This window comes from Lissotriton vulgaris, chromosome 7, assembly GCF_964263255.1.
Source record: "Lissotriton vulgaris chromosome 7, aLisVul1.2, whole genome shotgun sequence".
NCBI lineage: Eukaryota > Metazoa > Chordata > Amphibia > Caudata > Salamandridae > Lissotriton > Lissotriton vulgaris.
This window is the reverse complement of record NC_141695.1, coordinates 340,362,878-340,371,621: the sequence shown is the minus strand read 5'-3', so window position 1 is coordinate 340,371,621 and position 8,744 is coordinate 340,362,878.

Genomic DNA, 8,744 nt, shown 5'->3' with positions numbered 1-8,744 from the left:
GCAACAAACACTTTGTAAATATTACTGAGGCACATTCCCATCTCATCTACTGCCAGTGGGTTGGCTGGGAGACCTGATTACCATGACACACCTACCTGCAGTCTATAATCTATTAACCACAACTTCCTTGTGGCACCCAAACCCCCTTGTGCCTCCTCCGAGTTCAGGTCCTTCTATTTGGTAGGCTCTGTTCACACTGCAGCTCCCTTCTGCAGGCATCCACCTGGCTGCAAGAGCACAAAATGGCATTTAAGCTCATGTGCATGAGTCAGATTGAATGATGTGAATGAGTACTGCGCTACTGTCCCCCACACACCCTCACACACAGACGTAAAAATGACATATCCTGCAGTAAAAGTGGAACTGCAGGTACTGGAAAGGCATGTCTGTCGTTGGCCATGTTTACCATCCATCCAATTAATCAGTAAGTGAACTGTTGCCTTTTGGACTCTCTTAACTATCTCTCCATCGCTACTTCATGTACAGTCGGTGTGGCTTCTTGTAAAACATTTCTGGTTGAAATGTTATTGTTGCTGTAACTAAATGAATAGTGCTGCATCAAGGGGCAGTGTTTTGTCACCAGCTGCTATATTCTAGGGATATCTTTGATTGTGCCCTGACACCAAGCTCTTTTTCAGGACTCTATTTCATAGGTCCACATGCTTTAAAGTATTCACTGGTGGCAGGTTTGAAATATTCTATTTTTTACACCATAGTTTGCAGTTTCAGTACATTGTTCTGCACAGCCTATCGCCTTGTCTGGGTCCTTTATTTGGTTAATAAGTGTGGCCCTGACACACATCATGCTTCCGCATAGGGCTTGCTCCTCGTTTGGCCGGCGCTGCAATGCCTGACGGGCACCCTCAAGGGGCCTCTTTATTGGAGATCTTTTTCCAAAGCTGGGATGTGAAGTGCAAGTACAGGGCCCTTTGTGTAGATTGAGGAAACGTAGGTGTCAATGTAGTGATTAGTGACTTTGAAAAGGCTAGCCAAGTCTCAAATCACATGTTAATCCATAAGAATGCCTGATAAAAACGTGATGTCACCAGTGGGGACAATGATCCCTGGTGACTTATGAAATCTCTGATAAAGACCCCCTGGAGGGTGCCCATCAGGCATTGCAGCGCCGGCCCGACGAGGAGCCATCCTGATGATGAAGCATGACACCCCCATGGGTGTGTGGGGGCCCCATTTCCAAAAAGGAACTAGTCCCCTTGCAGCGCCTCCTTTTCTCTGACCTAATCGCCTTTGTCCTCTTTAGAAACAGCATACCTTTTTCTTTTGAGAATTAACAGTGGAGCATGTATGCTGGACCTTTATCACAATTTTTTGTGATGGATTACATTTCCAATCAGCACTTTTTCTCTGGCCGTAGTCCTAAAAAGGTTCTGTTATCCATGCCTGCTCATGTGGAGTAAGGACAGGGATAAATCTGCCATAAATCCTGCACTGCCATTGTAATTGCATTCATATAGCAGTAGGCAGGGCTTTAAGTGGGACGGGTCTCACCAGTGCTGAGCACCAGTAGTTTTTCTAAATGAGGCCTCGAAACGGGTCTCTATCGGGCTCTATTTTGTGCCCTGGCATAGGCATTCCTAGACTGCAGTGACAGCAGGCACATCAATGTGCACGTGGTCACACTGCTCACTTCTCACTAGTGGAGAAGTTACGGTATGACATTGTGTAGGAAGGGAAATCTTTTAAAGAGAGTCATTTTGTCTTGGAGTCACCAGGGCTATAAGTGGAAGCTTTTTCAATATTATATACAAGCCATAGTTGCTGCTTATTTATCTTATGCAACTCACAACCATTGGCAAAGCCAAGAGTCCTGACTTGTTGCAGGTATGATCTTACTAGTTGTACCATATATCGGGATGCAATGACAAAAACAGCAAAATACAAGTCCGGCGACACACGATGCTAAGCCCAGGTTTTTGGCTCATGTGTTTTAAGCCACGCCCTTAATTACATTGGCCACGCCCCTTTGAGAGACCCCCCAGTTTTTTCATCCAACTTAAAGCCCTGGCAGTAGGAAGAGGTTTGGGGTGAGTAAAGGGGATCTGGAGGGGGAAGAGTCAGAGGGGAATGTTTAGTATGGCTTGTTTCGGGGATTTGTATAGTAAAAGAGGTATGAGATAACGCAAGGAGTGGTAGAGGAGGGAAGAGTCTAGAAGAGGGTTATTTTGGGGATCATAGTAGTAGAATGGGGTTTGGGATAAAGTGAAAGATTGGAGGTATATATTGATAGAGGTGTAGGGTGATAAATAGTATAGTGCTTTGGAAAGAGTAGTAGAATGAAGTTTCAGATGAGTCAGGGAGTTGAGGTAGAGAATATATAGAGAGATGTATATGGTGAGAAAAACGGGAGTGCATTGGAAAGAGTAGTAGAATGGGGTTTGAGATGAGTCAGAGAGGTGAGGTAGAGGATATATTGAGAGCGGTATAGGGTCAAAAATAGGGTAGTGCATTGGAGAGAGTAGTAGAATGGGGTTTGAGATGAGTCGGAGTAGAGGATATATTGAGAGAGGTATAGGGTCAAAAATAGGGTAGTGCATTGGAGAGAATTGTAGGTGTGAAGTCATGCAGTCCACACTGGATCACGTGCCAATGTGGTGTCACACTGTGCCCAGTGGATCAGGTGCCAATGTGATCTCATACTGTGCATATTAGAACAGGTGCCAATGTAATGTCATGATGTGCACACAGGATCAGGTACCAATGTCGGACAGAGGATTTGTAAACGGTTGAGTTCAAAAGTCCATGATAGGGAAGTGAAGTTTGTGACAAGCCAGTGTTACTTTGGGGAACTCCACAAGAATGTGAAAATGGGGCGCTCACATATTTATCATCTGTAACTAAAAAGATGAATACCCAGAGAATTGACATTACCTTGGATAGTGCAAAGTGTCACACACTACAAGGTAAGTAAGAGGGTTTGAGGGAGATTTACAGACCTGCGCGGATAAGTCCCCCTATCATATACTACAATACCATAGAATCTGTGGGTCCCTAGAAAAATTATAAATAAATAAACTGACAAGCACAACTGAACAGGACACAGAACCTTGGAGGAAGTCCTCTTTAAGAGGATGGAATCTCATGACCCACCGAGGTGGCATGCTTCATCATTTGGGATCGCCTCTTGGCTGCAACCTAGTGCAGCCAAGGAGCTGCAACTCCTTGCTAGTGTAAAGGAGGAGCTCGCTGATGTTTTAGTGTAATCCGGGGGCTAGATCTCCTAAGATCGATAAAGCAAAACACAGTGTGGTGAGAGTAGGCGGTGCAGTGTAAAAAAGAAGTGTGTTAAAATTGACTACCAGGAGAAAAATAAATGTATTAAGTATCCCATGGTGTCAAAGGTTAAAAAGCAGTCAGGGTGTGGTATTACACAGGTGTTACAGTTGTTTGTATCGTTCCTTAACAATTTTGTTTTCATATGTGACAGCTTTCACTTACTAAATCTTGTAGTAGTAACAACTAGGTCCTGAAGAAAGCCCTGATCAATTCATGATCAAGATTGGCTGAAACATGTAGACCTTTCATATATTCTTCACCTGCACGCTCGCACATTTTTCTCAGACTGCACCCTGACTGCTTTTTAACCTTTTACACCACGGGATACTTAATAAATGTATTTTCTCCTAGTAGTCAATTTTAACAAAACTTCTTTTTTACACTGCACCGCCTACTCTCACCACACTGTGTTTTGCTTTATCGATTTTAGGAGAACTAGCCCCCAGATTACACTAAAACATCCGTGAGCTCCTCCTTTACACTAGCAAGCAGTTGCAGCTCCTTGGCTGCACTAGGTTGCAGCCAAGAGGCGATCCCAAATGATGAAGCATGCCACCTCGGTGGGTGATTGGATTCTATCCTCCTAAAGAGGAATTCCGCCATGGTTCTGTGTCCCGTTGACTTGTGCTTGCCTGTTTATTTATTTATAATTGTTCTAGGCACCTGCGGATTCTATGGTATTATAGTGCAAAGTGTTACAGGCAAAGTTTCCTTACTATCTCTAGTGCAACAGGTAAGTATGGTTTTCTTTGTCAGGGTTAGTGCAAACAGTGTAAGTAAAGATTTCCTTGCCTGGGCTAGTTTATCCACCCATCCCGTCTACAGTGATGTTTACTCAGGCAGGGCTAGTGCAAACACTATTATACGGGGAAGTAAAGATTTCAATACAAGGCCCAGTTTATCCACCTCGCCCGTCTAAGTAACGTTTTTCTCAGGCAGGGCTTGTACTGGACCATGGCAGAAAATTCTGAAATGTCCCACTGAACATGTCAAATTCTGTGCTGCCGAGCACGTGTCTCTGAAAGGCCTGGGGCAGAATCAGTCACGTGTCCGGAGGTGAAAGAGTTCCTGCAGTCGGTCTATTGTTCACTTTGTTCCAGAAACACCGGAAGTGCTCACGCAGAGGCAGAGAGATGCTCTCATAGGTAGGGCCTGATCCTGAAATGTGGATGAGTCTGTAAAGGCAGAGTCGGTCGTGTATCAGGTCAGTCGGTCTGTCTTGTACACGCCGAAGGACCCGAATCATTCGGGGGACTCCCGGTTATAAAAGTGTGTCTGTAAAACCAGTGTGGCGGTGCAGTCAGTATTGTGTTAAAACCTTGCGGCCGAAAGACCAATAGTACTCGGGAATGGCAGTCCAGTTTTAGTCAGTCGTACTGAAAAGACGCTAGGGCTGGGGCAGAGTCAGTCTCGTGAAAACCAAATGTCACTGAGTAAACAGCAGGACTGGGCAGAGTGAATCCCTTTCCAAAGATCTTTGATCCCTTTCTGCCCATGGCATGGATGCTGTTGTAGGCAGGGCTCACTTGTCTTTCTGACCCAAACTGCCCCTTGTCAGCTTTCCAGAGTTGGAACATGATCGGGGCCCCGCCCTCTCGGGGGGGGGGGGGGTGGAGGCAGCAGCTGGGCTATGGCACTGAGCCCTCCCTGGCCTTTCCCATCTGCTCCTCCGACTCCCACAATCGATACTGTAGAGAATAGACAGCCCTCCTCCTCTGGGCCCAAGCAGTGCCCCCAGCTTCAGGATTCGGGCGTTTTCAGCGGGCACACCTGGCGTGAGAATCTTCAGAATGTGGCTGCACCTATTAGAACATTCTAGCGCATGCGTGTTTCATTCCCCGTGCTTCACATCATCCATTTTTGTGCGAGTTTTGTGGTAAACCTGTGTCGTTCAGGGAGACTGTGGGCGACCTTCCGGGCAGTTGTGGTGACCTGTATTTACTTCCAGGCGATTGGGCGTCATCAAACCCTGAAGCGAAGAACGCTGTTCACTAAATAGCAGGACTTGTACCCAGGGAGATGTGGAGCGTCGCTCCAGAAATTAATGTAATAAACAAGTGGATTCGTGTGCAGGTTTGTGACAAGACTAAAGTCTGGGAGTAGCTCGGAGCTGACAGCCAGCCACATCCTGGTGGCATAATTACCCGGTTATAAAAGAAACTGTGTGGTCTCCAGCATTATCCACAATAGCCCCCGAATACTTCCTTTCCTCAAGTTACCCGCTGTCCTGCTCTTTCCATCCCCTAGTCCTGGGAGGCGCGCTTTTTTGTTTGTTGCAGTTTTATATAGTGCTAACTTGACCCAAAGGTATTGGAGCGCTTTATATGAGGAACCATTTGCTTTACACAAGGACACAGTAATTTTTGCAGACACAGAGAGATTAAGGGATTTGCCCAGAATCCCAGGATGTTGAGCGTCCCTGACGAGACTCAAACAAACCTGTTTCCCTGGCTCCAAAGTCGGCATCGCAGGTCTTTATGTTACAAATCTATGCCCATTGTTACATTCCCCTAGAAACGCTGGCAGTGATTAATTGACTCGATGGGGTGTTCATGCCATGGAAATGATAATCACTGGCATACACGTACGAGCCATACTGGATGGGCTCTCCCAATGTGGGGCACTTTTTTCTACCAAGTTTGGAAATGAAGGACTACTGTTTTGGGTCCCAGCAGGGGCGGCCTTAGGCATGTGCAAGCTGTGCACATGCACAGGCCGCAAAACCCCAGGGGCCGCCACACCAATATATATCCTTAATATAATAATCCTCTGAGGATGGATATATATTTGCGTGGCAGCCCCTGGCAGGGATTTGGCGTCTTCCAGCTCTATTCCACCTTCCTGAGCTCCGGGGGGCTCCGCCCCGCCCGGACACCCTCTTCCGGGGCCCCCTACCTACACTCCCTGCCCAGGGCCGCCATGAGCCTAGAGCCGGCCCTGGTCCAAGGTCTATGTCCTGTCCCAGTACGACAGTATATACACTGACGGCCTCTAACTTTAACCTTGTTTTACTAATCTGTTGGTTAAGCCAAGGCTGCTAACGCCTCTCACCGCCCCTTCCTCGTGAATATGCCCCTTAGTGTTTACACTGAGAGTGTGTTTACAGGCATATACTACGCTTTGCTAGATAGTTTCTAGACACTGATCACAAGTGTTAGTATATTAGACACTAAAATTAAATTCATCTTGTGAATTTGATGGCAGTGGAAGGATGGCAGCCATGCGTTTTTTTAGGTTGAGCCTAGCGCAGCGCGCATACGCTGCTCTAGGAGAGGGCCTCTTGGAATCACTCCAGACTTCCAAAAGACTTCTCCGTGTGGGTCGGACTCCTCCCACACATTCCATTGGCCTTTGCGTGTGGCTTTCAAAAATGAAAGCACACAAATGGCCAAAGGCGGTATGTCCCGCCTTTTCTGTGCACGCTCACTCCCATGGCCTATGGGTCTCTGGAGCGAGCGCAGCGAGCAGTGTGCCAGCTGCATTCCATCCTGGATCAGGTTACTAATTAAGCCAGTGTGGTCGCAAAACGTATGTGATGAAAGAACGAACCATTGATATTTCAACAGCGCATGTAGGGAAAAAGCAGTGCATTGCATGTTTTTTATTGTGCGTTAAGGCACCAAATGTATATTTATAAATAAGCGTGCCCCTCTTGTATAGATCTGTTCCGTTCTGTTTTCTATTTGTGGTAAATCGATAGAAATTGTCCAATTGTATAAAAGGATGAAGTTGTTTGGCGTCGTCTGAGAGTAAAGCTTCTTCACGGCTAGGAAAGGTTGAAAAACTGCCTTGTTGTTGTCACTTTTTTTTCCTGATCTGTAAAAACTTTGCTAACCTTCTCCCCTTCCCGGCTGCCAGACTTTTGTTCCCTGAGAATGGAGCTAAAGCGCTTTTCTACCCCACCAGAGGCAATAGGGGGAACCCCTCACACACTGGGGCTGTGGTGGGCTTCACAGCTTCCATTGCACTGCTCTTACCAGACACCCATTACCGAAAGGAGGATATGAATGTGTCCATGGAAAGACACACATTTGTAGTTAGTAAGATATAATTGAGTCTAAGGACTGATGGTTACATGTTTTACTTGGAGGCTTCCGCTGTTAGAAAACTCTTAGTCGAGTACAATTATGACATTGCATATTCTAGTCAATCAGCAGTAGCTTTATATTTTAAAACAGTAAGTTCCAAAACAGTTCTTTTATTTGTATTTTTGCATGGGTACTTAATTATTTTTGAGAATTCCAATAAATGCATTTAAGAACACATTGCTCTATGCTTACAACTAATTGTACGCTTACAGTATGGGTGATGTTCTAAAGAGGTGGACGTTTCCCACTGGCGGCATTGGTTCTAAATAGGTGTGCATTTCTACTGGCAGCATCAATTTTTTTCCTTTCTAAGGCAATGTTAATGCTTCCAGAATTTGTTTAGTAGTACGTTGATTTGGAATACGATTTCCTCACACCCAAAAATATCTGGAGATTCGTTATACTTATGTAATGTTCCCACATGGTTTACCAAGGAAACCTTTTTTTTGCAACATATTACCATTTTATATATCTGCTCCGCATTTTAATCTTGTTTGTTACATTTCAATAGTACCATGGTGCATTCTTCACGCTTGTGTTCTCAATAGTAGAAATTTCTTGATGTGACACTGATATTTGCGGCATTGTGTTTCATGTGTGAAATATTCTTCCTAAGAAAAAATCAAGTCATCAGCTTTTCAGATTATTTCTCCATGAACCTGTGCACCAGAAAAAAAAATGTACATCCTTTTTATATGCTCAACTCCGGTTTATGAAGGAATACCCCACAAAAAGCATTTGAAGAAAGCGCTGTCTGACAATATTGACTTGGGCGTACCCATCTTGAGGCATGTAAACAAGAATTTTTGCATTAGGACTTCTACTTTGTACGAAATTAACATGAATCTGCTTGTCTTTTAACTTTGAGTGTTTTTTCAGTCTGTTTGCTACCTCTTACATTTTGTTTGCTTTAGATACCTGTACAAGTGCCACCATTGCCTATGTAACGTTTGTTCTTGTGTTTGAGTATCTGCCATTTATTGCCGTACTATACCTCTACTTGTACTTTGTACGCTTCTGTAACCTGCACACATCACTTTTTCCTCCTGTAATGCACCGTTTGCTACCTCTTGTATTTGTTTGCTCACGATTGTCACTTTTGACTTATGTAACAACGTTTCCTTTTGTAATTTGTTCACTTGTAATTTTCCCATCATGTATCAGTACTGTTCCTATTGTGAAGCGCTGACACCTTCGGGTAAAGTCCACGCTATAAAAAAACGCATAAATAAATAAATAAATAAATACAAATAAATGTCAAAACCCTCCAATGTTAAAACCCTCCACCATCGTGAAGCGCTCTGACACCTTCGGGTAAAGTCCGCGCTATATAAAAATGCATAAAATAAAATAAAATAAATC